This window comes from Anser brachyrhynchus (assembly GCF_964034855.1).
Source record: "Anser brachyrhynchus genome assembly, chromosome: 3".
Taxonomy (NCBI): Eukaryota; Metazoa; Chordata; class Aves; order Anseriformes; family Anatidae; genus Anser; species Anser brachyrhynchus.
In genome coordinates, this window is record NC_137696.1 from 61,891,281 (window position 1) to 61,910,770 (window position 19,490).

The following is a 19,490-nucleotide window of genomic DNA, read 5'->3' on the forward strand; positions in this document are numbered from 1 at the left end:
TACAGAAAACATTGAATCTCTTTGACCATGAGTGCTGCAGATGTGTACTGTACTAAGTTGTTTTGCTAAAGGATGCAGAGGATTGTATGCCAAGGCCTGATGCAGCCATGGTGCAGGCAGCAGTTTAATTTGCAGCGCCACCTCCTTGTCCCAGGCACCTGCTGAAGCACGGGCTCACATACGTGGCTAGAGGGAGATTACAACTCTCAATCCAATGAAATCAGTAAGTTTTGCTGCTGTTTCAAAAGATGCAATTGGCATTCCCTTTATAGCAAAGATAAATTTTTACCTTATATGGAGCAAATCAAATTATTGACAGCTCTTGATCTCAGTACTCGTAATTACCCTATAATGAGCACATTCATTACACTTCAGGTTAGCAACGCAGCAGCATTATATAAGGAATGTAACTTGACAGTTGTCTGGAAAAAAAACCCACATAGATGTAAGTGGTAGTGGCCTAACCCAGTCTCAGATGATATGATACAAGTTGGGTTATATAATTCATTTATGGTCAATAAGCCGGTCTTCTCGGCTGCATATTGGAGAGTTAACGCTTGTCTGTTCGTATCAGATCTTACAGCTATTTCTTCAATGCATAATTCGCTTGTGCCACGCTATTGTTAAGCATGTTTTCAGCTTTGTGTGTTAGCAGCAGGCAGAGGTTATCCTGGCAGTGATGTCCTCTGTTTGTTGAAATGGTGAAAAATAAGAAAAAACAAACCTTCTTATTGATTCTGAAAACAGGTTGGATGGGTAATGTATTGCAGATATTTGAAATGACTGTGGAGTAAGCCATTGGGATGCCCTCTGCCAATTTAATTGTCAAGACAGAGAAAAAAGTTTTCAAGTATCAGAGCCTCTTCTTTACCACCTTCTTTAGGCATATATTTTCATTCGAAACATCGATTTGTTTTATGTTATGGGCAAGTAATTGATTTAAAGTCCCAAATTCTACTTAAATGCATGTGCATTATGATACAACGATACACCAAATGAACAGAGTGTCCAAGTGTGTGGTAGCATTGCCATGTCTGGAGCCTGACTAGTCATATCAGAAACAGCTTGGAAGCAGGTAAATTGGATCCTGCTACTGGAGCTTAGTGTGTACTCATCAGCCTTCAGATATTCTGTGTAAATGCTCGGATAATCTTGGTGCTGATACAGCTTCACTCCTAGCAGTGCCTAATCTCTAATTGGAAGTGTATGTTTATGTAAGGAGGTAAAACTCCTTGGTCAAGTTTGGGTGGAAGCTCCCTGGAATTACGGAGCTCATCCTGAAGAACAGCAGTATTAAGTTCCAACTATCTCATTACTGTGCCTATTGGTTTTGTATGCATGATTTGCTCAAGGTGTTTCTTGGGAGTACAATATTAAATTTGAAAGAACAAATGCCACTATAAAGCACGGAGATGTGTAATGACACATTTGTAACTTCAAGCTTCATAAAATAAATTCCTAACTAGACTTGGTGCAAACATTTCAAATCCTCTTCAGTCCATAACATCAAGAGCCAAAAGGTAACCTCAATTCACAGAACTCCTCAGCAAGATGGAGAAGCCCAAAGTCAAGATAAAAGAGTATTTGAGACAAGAAGTGTAGGTATGTTGAGTCTGGAGAAGGTGTAATTCAGAACTGTAACTATACATATACATCCAAAATAGTTGGAAAGAATGGGGCAAGGTATCCTCACGTGTTGTTGAAGAGAAAAGGGGGAACAATGCTGTTATTAAGCTGCAGCAGGGAGTGTTTTGCTAGACGGTTCGATATTGGAAAAGGGTTACTACTGTGCAACATTTAGGTCAGTGGAGCAAACTGCCATGGGAGGATATGGAGTCTGTCATGGCTAGACTAGATACGTGTCTATGATAGATGATCTAGGACGACCCATTTAGAGCTTGCTTCCAGCCTCAATGTTTTATGTGATTTTTGTTCTCTTCAGGTACAACTCTTGACAGATTGGCTTGTTCTTCCAGTCAGAATGTGAATTATTACAGCCCTACTGACAAAACAGCCCTCTGTGCTAAGAACAGCATATAAGCTAGAAATATTACGAATATTACTTTGCATGTTGTAACAGATACAACATGCCAAGTAATTATTACATAAACTCAGTGGTGTGGTACTGCTTATGAATAACCTTTTGTATCTGTATTAAGTATTTAGACTATTTTTTAAAAAACATTTTTTTTCTTCTTTCTTAGATTTTTTTTTTTCTTCACAGAAATGTATTGCTATTTTAAGGTTGGGAAATGTATAAAATTTTAGAGAATAATATTATGCAGAAGGTGAGAAACGCTGTATCCCTATGACCATACAAGTTAATCTTTCCTCCTACAAACATTCATCGTAGTCATAGCTCCCAGGGAAGGGTTTATGGGACCTACAGATCAGTAGGTCAATGCACATGTGTGTTTTGTGTGTGTGCACATAGTATACACAGTGTATGTAATAGTGGGGTAGTGTTACTCAACTGTTACTGTAGTCATTGGGATTTTTGATTGATTCCAGGACACAAAAGACATGTTTTTTCTATTTCAGGTTATGGTTTCTTTCATGACAGTTTATTGTTCAAAAGCAGGTTGTATTGTTGAGTAATTAAAATTGGTGCATAGAGGAAGACTCACTTTTATCAACAGAAGAAACATAATGTACAGCTAACCACCCATAGCAGGAAAAAATATTTCTCTTTGGGTTCAGTCCAAGTTCCATTGACTTTTACGATATTTGGACGTAGCTTTCTAATCATGTTGCTGTAATGATCTGCAAACCCACTGGGGACTTTACTGCTCCTTGCCAGGACTAGTCGTAATGAAATGATATGAAAAACATTGGCACGTAGGTGCAGAAACACAGCTCTGCAGTTCAAGTTAAGGATTTCTTTCATTTGTCAGAATGAAAGAGAAGGAGAAGCCCCAACATGAATAATAATGACTGTGTTTACTTAACCCCTTTAAAACCCATTTGAAAGTAATGGGGGATCGGAGTATTAGTGAGCAATACTTAGAGGAGCAGTGAGAGATGCTTTAACCTATCCCGAGGACATGCAGCTGGGAAGATGAAGTGTGCTGTGCTGGCCTCTAGCCTTCCCCTGGGGTCTGTTGACTCTGCTCATCTCCCATCAAGTAGTCTTGATAGAATAATAGCTGATTTTCTCTGAATGCTTGCTTTAAAAAAAAATATAATAATTTAAGCTATTTTTGGTGTTCACAAAGGTTCTGGAGTGACATGGTAACTGTTTGGGATATAATTGACTGAATTTTAATATATCTATTTGCACTTCCTGAATCAGAATCTGTGGTGTTCATCTCTGGAAACACTGAAGTGGGAATTTGAATAACTCTTTGGAGATGTAGAATTCAGTGGGGGCCTTTTCTGCCCTTTTTTGATCTAACCTATCTTCTTCCTTAGTTTTTAATTGTGTCTGAGTTTCTGAATGATCACTGTTGTTTGTTCTGCCTTTTGTTTTCCTCGTGAGAAGCCTTTAACTTGATTTTTTATGTTTCTTAGCATTGGCAGTATGTTTTCCTGGCAGAAACACTTTTGCTGTTTAGCATGTTGACAGTGCTGTCTGAAAGTGTTTGAGGTCCCATGCTTGCTCTTGGCTACTTTCCTAGGGCAGTTTTTCCTCAGTTGGACTTTCCACAGTCAGTGTGGCCTCTTACCATTTTCCTGTTTTCTATTAATTTTTGAGCAGAAGCCCTAACGTAGAGTGAAGCCTTGAGGTTTTAAGGGGACAAGTCCTGGTGGAATTGCCACCTTCCAGTCTTTACTCTTTTGCCTGCAGCTGCACTAAACCGCTGCTGAACACAGTGGAGAGAGCAAAGACAGCTTGAAACCAGGTTTTCAATGGGGTATCAGTGTGAGCTGGCACCAGACTCTTGAACAGAGACATGAATAAATTCAGAGGAGGCTCTGCTCACACACATTGCCGTTTGTATTTCAAAGGTAAATAATTTTCTTCTCTAAAATGTACTGTTTTAGTGACCTTTTGGGGGATGTTAAAGGTAGCTTAAGAGAGGGATCATTTTAGTACGCTGTTTAGGAGTCTTTATTTTGTTATGGCCCTGTTGTCTGAGCCATCACAAAAGGATACCAGGGTGGTACTTTGACCACAACAATGCTTTCAAGTCTTGAAAATTCAGGATAAAACCTGTCTATCTGCCCTAAAGTAATGAGTCTACTGTCAAGTACAAAATCATGGTTAATTGTTATTTATGGCTCTTAAGTTCAGTAGGGTTCCTGGTAAGTTTATTTCTTCAGCTAGCACAGTAATGATACAGAATTTCAAATTTTCCTTCATGCCTTTTCTATCACTCTTCATCTATGCTGCAGATCTCAGATGTTGGACAAGTATTGCCTTTGCATGGGGCTGCAAAGGTTGAAGATGACACTCTGCCCATGGATCATCATTGCTAATTAGCTGAAAATTACTACTCTACCACTCTACTTGTTGAAAGAGTCGCACAAGGGCTCTGTTTCTTACTGCAGGCAAAGCCACCTTGATTGGCTTCAGTGGCTACTGAAGGTCAGTGGAGTGCTCAGACTGACTGAAATAGGAAGATGAGCCTCTGGCCAGCAAGAGGTGACAGTGGAGACAGGAGCACCTTCAAATGGGGACAGGAGCTAGAGGAAGAAGAGGACTTCTGTCATGGGTCCTAGCCAGCAGTAGTTTTCCTTTAAATGAGGCATGCTGGGGTAGATCAGATAGCTCAATATTGTGTATTTTCCTCCATGATGCTGTGCAGAATTGGTTGAAATCCATAAGCAAAAGCATACCAGAACCTGTCACGTAACTGTATTTGCAGGAGCTTTCCACCATCCTTCAAAACCTAGCCTTTTCTTTGAGATGATTCTCCAGGCTGTTGACTACATTTTTGAGAGCCGCAGTGTCCTCGGCAATGATTGCGTCAGGACCATCAGTTGTTATTTCTAGGTCCTCAATTTTCTTTTCAGCCTCCTGCTGTTTTAATCCCAAACCTTCAAGCTTCCTGTCCATGGAAACCATAGTAGCCTGGATTATGTCCAGCCTTCCAGAAATACGTACTGCATGCCTTGTAAAGAAATTAAATAATACTGGGTGGGCAAGGACCACAGCTCTAGACATGCCAAAGCAAAGGCAGGTAAGCCCTTTTACCAGGCTGCAAGCTGTGTATGTATAGGCTGCCAGATCCCTCACGGATCATAATTTCCTCAAGGGCATGTTAAAGTCACTGCCCCTTCTCTTACAAAAATCATAGATGACAGTGTTAAAATCTTAAATCACTTGGGTGATTGTGAACAGTAGGACGTAGCACACCTGGAAAATATCTTTTCAGACAGCTCCTGAAAACAGATCCACGTGATAATTTCTTGAAAACACATCTTAAGTCAGCTGTATTTTTCATCATTGTAGTGAACGCGGTTGTTTTTTTAAAGCCGTCCCCGTAGTCCCAGGCACTTGGTTTGGTGCAGTTTGTCCCATCTCACTGTACACTGTGCAGATGGGAAGAGAGGGCTTGGGTGGTCCTCCCTTCCCGGCACAGGAGAAGGCTGCAGAAGGCAGCAGCACCCAGCCTGCCGCCCGCTTCCCCCTCCTCGCGGCCCCAGGGAAGGGCGCTCAGCCTGGGTTTTCCCCTCTGCCATGGGCAGGGCTGGGGGGAGCTTTCCCTTCCCAAATGTGGTGGAATAGCAGCTAGGGTCAGTCGCAGGCATGCTAGGGACTGTTTTTGTTGTGGAAATAGTGTAACCTTTCTGATCCGGGCACCTCTGCATTTCTGCAAAACGCAAATGAGAATGTAAGATTTCCTGCTAGTGGCAGAGGCCAGTATTGAAATCTTTACGTAGGGCTTTTCACTCCAGTCACTGGAATAACACACCTGTTTTACAGATTTTTGCTGTCGTAACTATCTCGGCCAAAGGTGTAATGAGGCTTGATCCTTGATGTGATCCCTGACTGACGCAAAGCTCTCACTGTTCATACACTTATGACAAACCTCTATTTTTACAGAAACATTTTTGGCTTACTGTATGAGGGAAGAGGGACCTTAGGAAAAAGCTGTGCCAGCAACTAATATGATTTTGCTGGTACGAATGAAGCCTGTGCTGGGAACGCACTGTCAGTACAGTTTGCTAGGACAGCTGCACCAGCCGAGCTATCCTATTCTGGATACAGCCTTGTCTTCTGTTCAAGTTTGTCATGCATGATTTATCTTTCTGTCACCTCTTCAGGTCCCTAGGCACCTCTCAGCGTAAAAAGAAATTAAAACACAATACATACGAGTCTGCTCTGTATTGGAGTCTTGACCTTTAATATATCACATTTTCATATTACAGCTTTGCCAGCAAATAGGCTGTCCTACTAGAATCACTACTGCTGTAGTGATCTGTAGAGGTCCTACCTCAGCCATGCTTCAGCTTTATTTGCTTCCACCTACAAACTCTCAAGCTGCTTGAAATGCCTTTGAGAGGAGATAAGGTTTTCAGATTGCCTGGGAGATCATAACCCAGAACTCCAGTAGTCCAGTGAGGAGAAAAACCTGTCATCAAAAATCTGAGAAAACACTCTGAGAACCCAAGCTTCTAAAGGATTGCTTAATGTTTTGTCCTGTTATGAGAGTTTAATTTTTATCATTTTATTAATTTTTGGTGTTTTTCTCCACCCCCACTTTGGTTCTCTCATTACATTTTCCTTCCTTTTCTAAAGAAACTGCTGGCGTCTTGCTCTGTGATTTCGTGGCTGCATTCCTCCTGAGCAGACCGGTGTGTCGCTCTGACAGCAGGTTCACAGTTAGGCTCCGTAGATCAATAAACCATCTCGGTTAGTTGCTGAGCATATCAGATTTGAATTTTAAAAATCCACAGTCGCACTTAGAATACCACAGAGGCCAAAACCTGATGTAATTTTTAAGAGGCACCTGAAGAATTGCTCTATATTTCAGTCTGCCAGCATTATCTTCTGACCAGTTCACTGTTTGATTGGGTTTTAGTCTCCTGTTTTTCTCTGCAGCTATTGAAGGTATTTTTTTCTTTCTTTCTTTCTTTTTTTTTTTTTTTTTCTCCTCCAAGAGACAGACAACTGTGTCTTTAAAGAAACAAAACAACTGTGTCAACAGATGGGAGAGAAAATGCTGTGTCTGAAATAGTGCTAGGAATAAACCGTGTTAAAAATAGGTAGTCTTGCCACAACTGTTTCTTGGGCCAATGTGGAAATCCTCCCTTCCCATACTAGCGTGCTATCAAAACTACTAAAACCGTGCTAGAAAAACTGCCAAATTAGTCTATAAAATGTTGCTGGAATAATAACGACCCTTTTCCTGTCTGATTGTAACAGCCAGGCTAGTAAAGGGGAGAGGCTAAGAGAGCTGTGCTGCCAAGGGAGAGCTTGTAACAATTCCTTGCATTGACCCCTGGCCAGCAGCAACTAAAACACAGCTCTTGGAGCTGTGGACATAGATTTTAATGAGGCGGCCCCCTTTGCCCCCCAGCTGTGCTAGGACAACTGTGTAACGAGGAACTAGAGGGTGTCAGAGGCTTGCCCCTTAGATACATAATTTTGCTACTAGGTATGGAAGAAAATAATTTGCCTGACCCACAACTATCTGGGGAGAGCCCATGGCAGTTTTGCTAGCAAGTTGTGTTTGTTCTTTTTTTTGTAAAAAAGAAAAAAAAAACAAAAAAACTCCTGCCCTCCCCAAAATAGGAAAGCAAGCCAAACTGTGCTTAAACGTGGTTGCTACTAGCAGAATTACAGCTGCAGTTTAGACATTGCATTTCTGCTTTCCATCTGTTGTCTCACTTATTTTTTCAGTCTGTCTCCTTGCTTTCAATTGTCTCTTCTGTGTCTCAGTTTATCCAATTTTCAGGGCTGGCCAGCCATTTCAGCATTATCGCTGTCCTAATGGCTGTAAGAAGAGCAGAGAAGCTCTTCACTAAATGATTTCTTTTTTTTCCACAATGCCTCTCTGCTTTGTTTGTTTGGGTTTTGTTTGCGCTTGGTGCTCTATGTTGTGTCATCTCGAAAGAGAGGAGATGTTTGCATAATGTGTGTTTTGCTATAGTTGTTTAATTCCTGCAAACATTTATACTATACGGCTCATGGTGCCTTTGGGGCAGGGACAGACTGTAACCTCAGGGAGTGAATCAGGTCTTTGACCGTGCTCCTCAGCCCTCCGGCAGCCTGGAGGGGCTGGAGGACAGGTAGAGCCTGGGCTTCTGCCCAGGGAGACCCGCTGTGGAGGAAGCAGCCTTGGGCAGCTAAGCATGATTTCGGGCAACCCCAAGGCATTTGTTATTTATTCGTGACCTCTGAGATAGGGCAAAACATGAAGGTAGGTAAGGCCCTTCCATCTGGGGAGAATGGCAGCAGTAGGCGAGCGGTACAGCCTGCGGCCGAGTGCAAATTCCTCGTGACCTGGTGCAGCCGTGCTGTTTGCAATAGGCTTTTCCTTTCCCTCATCTGCGGTCGAGGAATGCTTCTGGGGATCCATGCTTGCCTGGAAGTTGTCTCTGTTAGATTAATGTTTCTTGCTGAGACTAAAGGAAGTCTAAAGGAAAAGAAAAGACTTTAGAGACTGCCCAGTTTACTTCTGCGCGTCTAGGAAAGAGACACATTCCTTATCAAATCTTGTGTTCATTTTTTTTTTCTACTCTTTCCTCATTCTCATGTGAGGGAAATGGAAATGGAGGAGTTTATATGCCCATGATTTTTCCTTTTTCTTCTGGTAGATAAGGAATCATCATCTCATCCTGCCTCTGAGGTTCCCTGCAATTTGTGGGAAGTGTGCATATTTGTCTGTGTCCAAATATATGTCGCACTTTTTGTTTTGGTTTTGCTTAATCAATCTATGGATGAATTAAAAAGACTAGTATGTATGTAAGTGACAGTTTGATTAACAGCTGAATTTGACCTTCTTCCAGTACGATGAGCTCAGAAGAAAATTTTTGGTGTTACATCCAGAGTCTGTGAAAAAAACATATTCAGAAGGATGCGTGCCATCTATTTACTTTTGACTCGAGCACACACTTTGCTTTGCTGAGTTGGCTCTAATGATTAGAGATGGAATTAAGCATAAGCTTAAATGACTTGCTCAGCTGTGACTGAGGTTGCATAATTTGTCTGCTCATTTTCCTCGAGCTTTCCTATTGAATTCAGTGAGAGTAGAATCAGGCCATGGTGATGGAGAGGTGATGCGGGTGTAATTGGAAGGATATGCCAATTAAAACTTACTCCTTTTGTATTGTAAAATGAAGTTTTGCTTTCTTGTTATGGCCAATTTCAAATTATGCTCTCGAATTCTGGTCAGATCAGTGTTGTTTCATGGGAAAAGTATAGCAAAACGTTCTTGCTTTAGCTGTAGGAATATATAAATTGGATCCCTCAAAGTTCTCCTACAGCTGTAACCAGGCTAGCTGCTGTTGGACTGCCTCATTTTTCAGACCATTTCATTCTTGGGCTGGACACCAAAATCATTAGAAAACATTTACTGGCAGTATTTAATAGCATATTAAAAACAAACAAACAACAACCAAAAAAAAAAAAACACCAGACATTTGTGATGCACCACTAATCTATTGGTAATTTGTTTAACTCCACTTATCCACACTTACAGGGGAATAAAATAAAGTGATTAAAATAAAAGTGATTTAAAAAAATGTCTTCATATTTATGGCTTTTTTTTTTCCTATTTCTGAGAGTCCATGGTGATAGCAGGAGGTGAAAAATTGAAAACAAAATTAAGAAGTTCAAGTTAGCTGTGGAGCCAGAAGTGTGATTCAGGAGCTGAAAATATCTCTGCGCTTCATGCATCAAACTCAAACACTGTGCTTTGGCAACGCCCCCTGGATCAGAAACAGAGTTTGAGGTCATTCCTCCTCCAGCCTGCCATGTATGGATAGGGCCCACGCTCATGACAAATTACCGACTTAGTGAGCGAGCACCAAGAGCACAGTGACATCAGCGCAGAGGGATCTTGCCTCACAGCGGAGGACGGAGGACGCCACGGCCTTCTTTCTCCTGTCTTTCTTTAGACCTGGAGGGGCAGTGTGGAGGCACTGGGAATGAGGACACTTTAAACATTCCCTTTCTAGATGTGGAAGTGACAAGAGACAGAGAAGGAAAGCACCCACCTCCTTGTAAAGAAGTTGTGCAGCATCCTGTAGAAATGCTAACAAAGTTTCCGGTCAGAGGTGTATTAGTGTCCCATTCAAATTTCTAGGACAAATCACAGAATGGTTTGGGTTGGCAGGGACCTTAAAGCCCACCCAGTTCCAACCCCCTGCCATGGGCAGGGACACCTCCCACCAGACCAAGTTGCCCAAAGCCCCATCCAGCCTGGCCTTGAGCACCTCCAGGGATGGGGCATCCACAGCTTCTCTGGGCAGCCTGTGCCAGGGCCTCACCACCCTCTGAGTAAAGAACTTTATCCCAACATCTCATCAGAATCTCCCCTTTTAGTTTAAAACCATTCCCCCTTGTCCTATCATCTGCCTCAGTAAAAAGTTGCTCTCCATCTTTTTTGTATGACCCCTTTAGGTACTGAAAGGCCTCAATGATGTCTCCCCAGAGCTTTCTCTTCTCCAGGTGAACATCCCCAGCTCTCTCAGCCTGTCTTCATAGGAGAGATGCTCCAGCTCTCTTATCAATCTTGTGGCTCTAAACATACGACATAGTTGCTCGTGGTGGTGCTTCACTGTGGACGCAGACCTGAAAAGACAATAGTTCATGCTGCGCTGTACAGGTCTTTGCAACCAGGAGCACAGTGTCAGAGATTGATCTCAGAGTGCCTTAAATGAAGTCTGTGCTTTGACTTAGCACTGCTGAGTTTGACTTAATACTTGCTGAGGTTTTAATTTTATTTTATAGACAGTAATGACTAGATTTTGCAGGTAACTGCAACCAAAACTCTGTAAACGTACCCCAAGTCCTTAGAGTCCTCTGCTGACAAATTTCTGTTGTTCCCAGTCATTTCAATTCCCTGGTGTCCTGCATGTCTGCCTAGCTGTCAACTTCTCAGGGGCAAGTGAGCTCTCATCCTGCTGAGCTTGTCCCGTGCTGCTGCCGGTGCTCTGCCATGGCATTGAACAAGGTGCCTGTGGGGATGGTCTTTCCAGTGGGATTGTTCTGGCAGCTTAAGTGATTGTCATGGGTTTGTGGGTCACCTGCTGCATTACAGCCCACCTGCTTGGCAGCTACCAGTGGCTCTGCTTTGGTTTCTTCATGGTGTGTGGGGCTGTACTTTTTTTTTTCATTATTATTTTTTTTCCCCACGGTACGGGTGTCATAGCAGGGTAGTCACAGAATCACGTAATGACTGAGGTTGTAAGGGACCTCTGGAGGAGGCCAGCTCGTCCCACCCTCCTGCTCAGGAAGGGCCACCTAGAGCAGGTTGCCCAGTTGTTCAAAGAGGGAAGAACAAACAAGGCACTGGTGCAGGAGGTTCCTCAGGGTGGTTTTGCTGAAGCTTGTTTGGATCGCTTAGAGCATGAGCTTTACCAGGAATCCTATCCTGGGCTCAGCTGAGACCTGCTGTTCTTGCCTCTGCCCCCTCCCAGATGATCGCGAAAGGTACTCATGTCTTTGTGCCAGCTGCCTGCCCAAACAGCCCGATCCTCTTGGCAACAGCAGACTAGACAAATGGGTTGAGCAACATGTGTATGTAGACACAGTGTCAATTGTCAGCCTGACCATTGTCTAAAAGCATCAGGCCTGGTTAGCTGAGGGCACTGATCTCAGCTGGCAGTGTCTAAACTGCTATTTGCAGTGAGGTTATGGACCTATACTTAGGGGGATGTGCTCTTGCTAATTTAGCTCCTGGCTGAAGTGGAAAAAAAAAGTAACCCAAAATCATAGTTCCAGCGCTAGCAGCAAAACAGGATCCTGCACATTGTAGATTTTGGCAATAAAAGAAATAACCTAGAGAGGATCCAGTACTCCATATAATGCTGTCAAAGAAATCAGGTGTTTGATTTTCATAAAGTGGATCACTTATGTGTGAAGTAAACAAACAAAGTTCATAGGTGATGTTCCAAAAGTCACTTGGCATGATATATCTTTTAGGTAAATTTTGTTCTTACTGCTAACTTTCTGGAGAGCCTGAGAGGTAACAGAAACAGCTTCACAACCACAGACATGCGTTAGTATGTATGGCTATTTTTAGTTGCATAATATGTATACATATGCATATATACATATACACATACATGCAAGTATGTGCACACATCTGCATGCATGTGAATTTGTAAATGAATGCATTTCAACAAATGAAAAATGTTGCAAAGTTTTCTTGGTGCTCTTTGCATTCAGATCTGCAGCATGGTGCTAGCATGCAGGAACAAAAATACCGAAATGAAGAAAAGCTGTGAATAAACAAAATTTTAATGGGCTGTCACACTCCTATTGAGAAAAATGTGGAAAACAAAGAAAGCATAAATACAGAAAAATATATTAGGCTTCAATTTTATGTTTTGGTAATGAAGATGAAAATGTTTACAACATAGAGACATAAGATTAAAAAAATATATATACCTTTAAATTTGGAGGTAGTTCAAGATTTGATCCATTAATTTCAGCAAACTGCTTGCAGGAAAGCATATTTCTGCAGCATCAAGGGCTTCCAGAGTGACCTGGAATTAGGAGGGTAAAGGTAGAGACACTATAAGTATTTTAATTCATCTATTCACAAATGATTTGTGTGAACACATTAAGTGAGAACACCAGTACAGTAATGGGAGTAATTTTCTTTCACTTCTTCCAAATTCAATTGCATACAGTATGATTGCATTTGATCAGGACGGGAACATCATTTCTCAGATGATTGTGTTCTGCCATTGATCATATGAAGCCAATTTAAAGCATGACATTGCTTTTACCTTCCTCAAGTAGGGAGGCACTTTTACTTCTAGTCTTAGCTGCTGTAGATATCAATTTGTGTATATAATAAATTGTGCTTTGTTTAGAGAGCGATAACTGTAAAATATAGCCCATTCAGGGAGTAAGTACTGAGATTGAGATTGATGTCTGGAGCTTAATGCATCATAGCGTCAATCAACCAAGTTCTAGACTTCTTACTCCTCCCAATGCGGACTGTTATTCTTGTAATTCTCTGGACTTTGTGTTTGAAAAGGAGAAAGAGAGCAAAGAGAAAAGTCTGCATGGGCTGTTTCACATATGTAAAGGAGGGGTTTGAACCGATGGAAAAGAAGTGGGAGATTTGTGTGTTGCCTCAGTGCTTTGAGTTACCAGCCATGAATTTGAGCCCTGGGGTGGCAAGCTGCAGAAGTGTGCAACTTTTTCTACCTGTGTTGTGTGGATCATCTTTGGTACGAGCAAACTTATAGACCTGGTCAATCTGAGTCCTTAAGTGAATTCCCTTCCCATGGTAAGGTACAGTCTGTGCTGGAATGATACCTGCTGCAAGCCAGTTAAGGAATAACAGAGGCAAGGCTTTATTTGCCCTTTGTACTCTTGAGGCAATTTCACCCATTTATTGTGCTATTTCAAAACTTTAGAATAATTAGCAGTAAAATAAATATTTGCCAGTTGTTTTCCTTAAACTTTAGTTTTTCATTAAAATACACATGAGATTTCTGATTTTTTTTTTTACCTTGTAAAGTGCACAGGAATCTTTCTCTCATACCTCCTCAATTAACTAACAGTGACAGTGTAACAGAAATATAAGAAGTAACACAAAACAAAGTTCTCGTTGATCCATGAAATGAATTAATCTTTGTGGTCAGATGCTGCCAATGCCTGCTGCTACATTTTTGTTTCACTACTGAAGGTGTAGTTATACAATCAGAGTGATTAGTGGAGCTGCCAGGGGAGAGTCTAGCACTTCTTTCAAAAGCAGATGGTAAGAGTCATCATCAGAGTACCTCTGCCTTTGTGTTTCCAAGTCCCATGTAAAAGGCTAATCCCTGAGTGTATGAGCTACAAAGTTCAAATTGAAAAAAGTCTTCCCAGCAGTGTCATGCCATGCTTCTCATACTCTCATTCCCCTTCTGATGTGCTTGTTTAATCTTAGTCTCCATGGCTGGCAAACAACAGCAGTATATTAAAACAGTCTTGACCAGATATGACCAAATGCTAGGAAATGATCTGCAATGGCTGTTGCATTGTTGCCTTTCTTTGCTGGGCTGTTGTTAAAGGAACTCGTCTTCTTTTGCTTCCAAACAACCGAGGATTGCAGAAGTTTTTATGAATGCAGTGATAAAAACAAATTAAAAGTTCCTGGTTTTAGTATCACAACAAAGCCTTTGGGAGCTTTAATTGGGCAGTAAAATTCTCTTTGATGACACGTGCATCATCTGGAGTTGTTAAAGGCTCTGTCGGTTGGCTGTTCCCTCAGACCACGTACTGTTTGTTAGCTCGAACATTTCTGTAAGGTTGTTAAGTTAGTAAGGAAAGGCATTAGTACTGCCTAGACAAAATCATACTGTCCTTAACCAGAACTTTGACTAATATTTTACCTAATTATAAGTAAAGACTAAGCTTTTTAAATACTCAGAAACTGACCCAACTTTCATGGAAGTCAGGTGGAGTCTTTCACACTTGGATCAGACCCTAATGTGTCCATTGAGGAACACCGCTGAAGACAGTGAAGTCTACCGCATGAGTGAATATGCTGACTTGCACCAGTTAAAAGCTAAAAGAGAAATTGGTGAAAACAGGATATAGCATTCCTCATGGATTTCAGTTCAAAGACTTTTTTGAAGCTGGAACAGCAGTATGATTTTGTGTCATAAATGATATATTTCACTTATGATTTTGTTGTCTTTTAATGGAAGTCCCCTCTGCTCCTCCCAGCTTGCTATCGAGAGGATTTAGTCTAAATGAGCCCCTTGTCTTTGGGTTGGGGGCAAGATAAACAGATTTGCAATTCACGTTCATTAAAAAAAACTTTATGCAAGTGTAGCCAGCATCATTAAAGCCAGCTAGACCTGTCTGAAAGCATAAAGCACGGGGCCCAGGGCTAGAGGGTATCCATATACCAACAGGGAAAGCAAGCTGCAATTTGGTGCACCCCTAGGTTTTAGTGAAGGGTGGACTAATAAAGATTCGTGACTTCTTTATTGCTTTGCTTTGTTTTTTTGACTGGAACTTTTCTCAGGCTAGTTGTAAAAATCGAGAGTGAAATACCGGCCCTGCTAAAAACAGGATTTTGCCCTTGAGTGCAGCCTTGCCAAAGTTTCACCCATAGATTAAAAACGTATTGGGCTTTGTCTGCTCAGAGATTGAAAAGTGGTTCCTGGCTCCGCATCCAGATTCATTTCCTAGAAAGCTGTATATTGATGTGATAAAATGTCAGTGTCTGGAGCCAGAGCATATGTTCTTTTATATACTCAGATGCCTGTATAGACCACTGTTGACATCGCTGGTTAGTAACACATTATCATTTGCTATTTGTTTTTGTTGCTGATAGCAAACAGTACAGCATAAAGCATAAGCACATGCCTTCTTCTACTAACTAGTTCCAGGCCTGCTTCACCCTTCACGTGTTGGCACCCTGTTTCCCTCAGCTCGCATTTGCGCTCTGCTGATGGTGGAAGCATGGGGCTTTGCCCACCCACCTGGTGGGCAGGCTTTGCCCGGGGTACGGGGCAGTGTGAGGAGCCCTTGCGCTCATGAGAAGCCCAGGGAGGTTTTCTGTGTACTCCTGTGGGAGCTTGGTTAGGCCATGGCCACCGATCTGCGAGTCCAGTGTGCCAAGTTTGGCACTTTCCTGTCAGAGGCCTCCGCCATGCTCCTCTGCCACAGTGCCTGTCAGTCCTTGAGGAGCAGGCGCCTTTCCTGCTGTGGTGACCCAGCTGCTCCACGAGGGCGGCCAGCCAGGGCCCAGCGTCACAGCCATGCACCACAGGGCACGGCAGGGCGAAGAGCAGAGGGGACGTACAGGGCCTCCTGCTGGGACCTTGCGCTGTCAGGTGGTTCCCCGGCAGCTGCCCTGGGGTGCAGCCCTCTCCAGGAGCACAGCCACCCCGGGATGCCCTCCTCATTGCCCATCCCTGGCAAGTAGCCTGCGGTGGCAACTCACATGCAGGCGTTCAAGAGCACAGGGAAGCCTGAAAGGAAGAACGCTGGGCAAAATGCAAGCTGTGGTTATCTGTGCTTCACAGCATATATAACATAGGTTATAAAATCAAGGCTGACTTGACAAAAATCCTTAAAAATCCTTCATATTTATTTTTCTAAATAGGTGGAGGAGAGTGTGAACAGCCATATTCGCTGGAGTGCTGAACCGAATTGCCTTGACTGGAACCATTATTCATTTGCACCTTTGACGGCAGCAGCCAGGTAGGAAAGCAAGGAAAGAATGTGTTCGAATGAACTGGGGGAGCAGGCCTGGGTGGATATTTTTTCGTTCTCAGAAAGCTTTAACTGGAAGTAACTCACATTTAAATAGTAACTGATTACTTGTCCTTTTGTTGCAAGTAAACTCACCTCTTGCTGAAACCAGAAGCATTTCTCTTTCTGGACAGGTTATGTTTTTGGTAATTCAGAAGTGGTGTCTTTGCTTTGACCGTATATTTGGTTTCCCGCTTTCTCTTCTTCGTGTAGTTCTTGCATCAAGAATCCAGGGAGCACACTTTCTGAAAAAAATAAGCAGAAAAATTTACTTGTAAAAAGTACAAGAAAAAAAAAAAACAACAGTGGATGGGGTTTTGATCTCTAAAAGAGCTGGTTTTATTATTGTTATTATTTTTTAATTGTCTTAAAGAGTAAGTTGGTGGTTTCTGTTTGGCCGTCTTGCCATTTCAAGTGCACCATTGATGATACTGTTTAAGATCAAGGTTTATTTTTTCCTCTGGGTCTTTAACACATGGGCACATGCAAACTGCGATTATGAAAATAATGACACTGTAGTATCCTGATACCCAAGCTAGCTTAAAGTTAGTGGATTCCCAGTAGCAGTTTAGCTATGGCAACACAGTTCAGAAGCCAGTTTATCTTGTCAGGAAAAGGTCTGTTTTCAGCTACTTGTTGCAGCTCCATGTTTGTTTGGGGTGCTAGTCACAGGTTGGACAGATTTCACACTGACTTTGTCTCAGAGACTGTGCCTTCGTGTAGTAGACAGAGTTAGTTTTGTTGCAGCACTGAGGAGCTCCTCTTCGCTAATATTCTGTGTACTGGTTAGCCTTCCGAATGTAATAAGACTGACTTAAAATAGTGAAAAATTAAGGAAATGTTTCATCCTTGTCATTGGCTTTTTTTTTTTGTTATTATTATTTAGTATTTATCTGCAACCATAAGAATGGTTGCAGGCATATAAAGAAGACACAAGAGTTTCTCATGCCTTACCCTAGTCCCAGGAGGCGTTCAAAGAAAATACACAATGTATTTTGAGATAAAACTGCCATTTTTTTCAGAACTGTAAATGGGATTAGACCTCTGTTTCATTCTATATATGAATTGAAGGAAGGAATGGCGGGGGTTAAATTGAAATGGGCTGTCCCTTGAACCTTTGCTCAAACCTGGAACTGATCCCAAATATTCTGCAGTCCATGGTGCTGCTATATGGGATATCTCTTCTTGTGGATCCTTTTGCAAGTCCCTTCAACTGAAGTTGTGTCTATGAGCGTTGCACTATTTCCCCAGTGCAGTCTGAGACCTGAGATCTTCCCATGCAGCCTGGGATCAGAGCTAGGTGAGAGGGGTGCAAATTAATGCTGTCAGCAGGGGTGTTAACAGGGAACATGCTCGCAAAAAACTACGCATCATACTTGCCATAGGTCCTGTGGAATTTATGGTGAAAGTTCAGCAGGGAAACAAACTGTCCTCATGCACCCCTGAGCTCTGCTCCCTGTTTGGGAAGCATTAACAGTGTGTGAAATTTATAAGGAGGAGTAATGGAGTACCGAAACCTAGCCATGTCCTGACTCACCAGGCAGGATTTAAGGGGAAAACTGAGAACTTTGGTACACAAGAGTGTGGCAGCCATCCTCCGAAATGGGTTTTTAGCATAAATTTTTCAGGTTTCATTAGTGTGTAACTTAATGGTACTTCTGTGCATTGGACCCTTGCTGCTGTGGCTCTCTTGTATGCTGAGAACTCCCCTTATAATTTGTCAGCCTAGTAATGGTGTACTTTACTTTTCGGTTTGGAACAGCTGAACTTTAGAATAGATGCTCTCAATTAATGTAGTTCAGAGTGGTGTTATTGTAACTATGATAATATGTATTGCAGCCTTCTGTGCTAAGGATATTAAAGCAGGCGTTTAATACTGGTAGGGTAGTAAATATGCCATGTGAGCTAATAAAAGGCTCCCATTAAGAAACTGAACCCTATATTGCCTACTTTACAGGTGAAAACTTGCAGTTTGATTCCACAGCTAGATATGGGGCGATAGCAAGGCACATTTTCCCTGAAGACAGGAGCATGCAATGCTGCCAAACCAGCAGTCCCAGGCGCCCTGCAGGGGATGATTCTTGCAGCAGAGAGAGATTGCACAAGCTGTGGTGTGGAGGACTAGCTGCTTTATTTTGGCTGAGTATCCTCTGAAAATACTGGTCCTGATTCCCTACTGTCTGAAACCTTTTGCTATTTATACCTGGGTAAAATGAATGCCAGGCGAGCATAAAATGCCACTACCCTAGTGCTAAAGGAGCTGTTATCCACTTTGCCCAAATATAAATGACCATGCAAAGGGTAAAGCAAGTTCAAGGTCTCTCTTTTTGTTACGGCATTGCCCTTAGATCCTGCAGCTTGTTGATGAGTGTGTGTGAGCAGGAAAAGGCTGTGCTTCAGTGGTGGTGGTTTGAGCTCTAGATGTGCAAGTGCAAGGAGAATCGAGAACACTAATTTCTTGTTCCACTACTAGTCAGAGAGAGAAAAACATGTTTCTTCTTCTACTTCCAGGAGGTGGCTGAGCAGGATAGTAGCATAACAAATTTATTTGCTAGTTTTCTGACAGTCTGGGGTAGGAAGAAAGATGCTCGAAAACAGCTGGAGGAGGCAGAAATGGACATTGTGACTTGAAGTCTCCCTGCCCTTGGGCATTCAATAGCAAGCAGTGCATTAACATGCCATATATTGGAAGGACACAGTCCTTGAAATCCTCTGGCACTGTAAGCTACTGCTTTTAAACTAGAACAGAGACAGATAAGGATAATGTGAAGGAGAAATTCAGCATTGCATATTATAAAATTGAATCTTTAAAAAAACTGGTCACTTTTGGCGGAATTTCATATACTGTAAATAGAATCCGTATATATTCATGCTTATTTTAAACAGAATATAATGCACTGCAATTTCTGCTATCTACGCAAATATCTTGGTAGAGTAATTTAAAACAGATCTGTTTTGTAGCCAGCACTGCACCAATTTAATAGAAAAGGTTCTGAGACCTAGCATGGGATGAGGGCATCAGTGTCCAGCTCTTTGTGAGCAGAGCTGCTTGTGAATCCTGTGCTACAATGCCCACTGCTGTGGAAAGGACCGATTTAAAAAGCAAGAAATGCAAATCATTTTGAATTACAGGCAGCAAGAAGGATCCTTCCATAATACCTAGATA

General features: G+C 42.2%; 1 protein-coding gene across 7 annotated transcripts in view; it reads left to right on the top strand.

The window, feature by feature from the left end:
- Positions 1 to 19,490, top strand: part of HIVEP2 (HIVEP zinc finger 2) — a 137,704-nt gene that overhangs the window by 65,273 nt on the left and 52,941 nt on the right. For all 7 annotated transcript variants that reach the window (XM_080588049.1, XM_080588050.1, XM_080588052.1 and 4 more), the window contains one exon: positions 16,176 to 16,273. The gene's annotated coding sequence lies outside the window, so the exon portion shown is untranslated. The remainder of the gene's footprint in view (positions 1 to 16,175; positions 16,274 to 19,490) is intronic.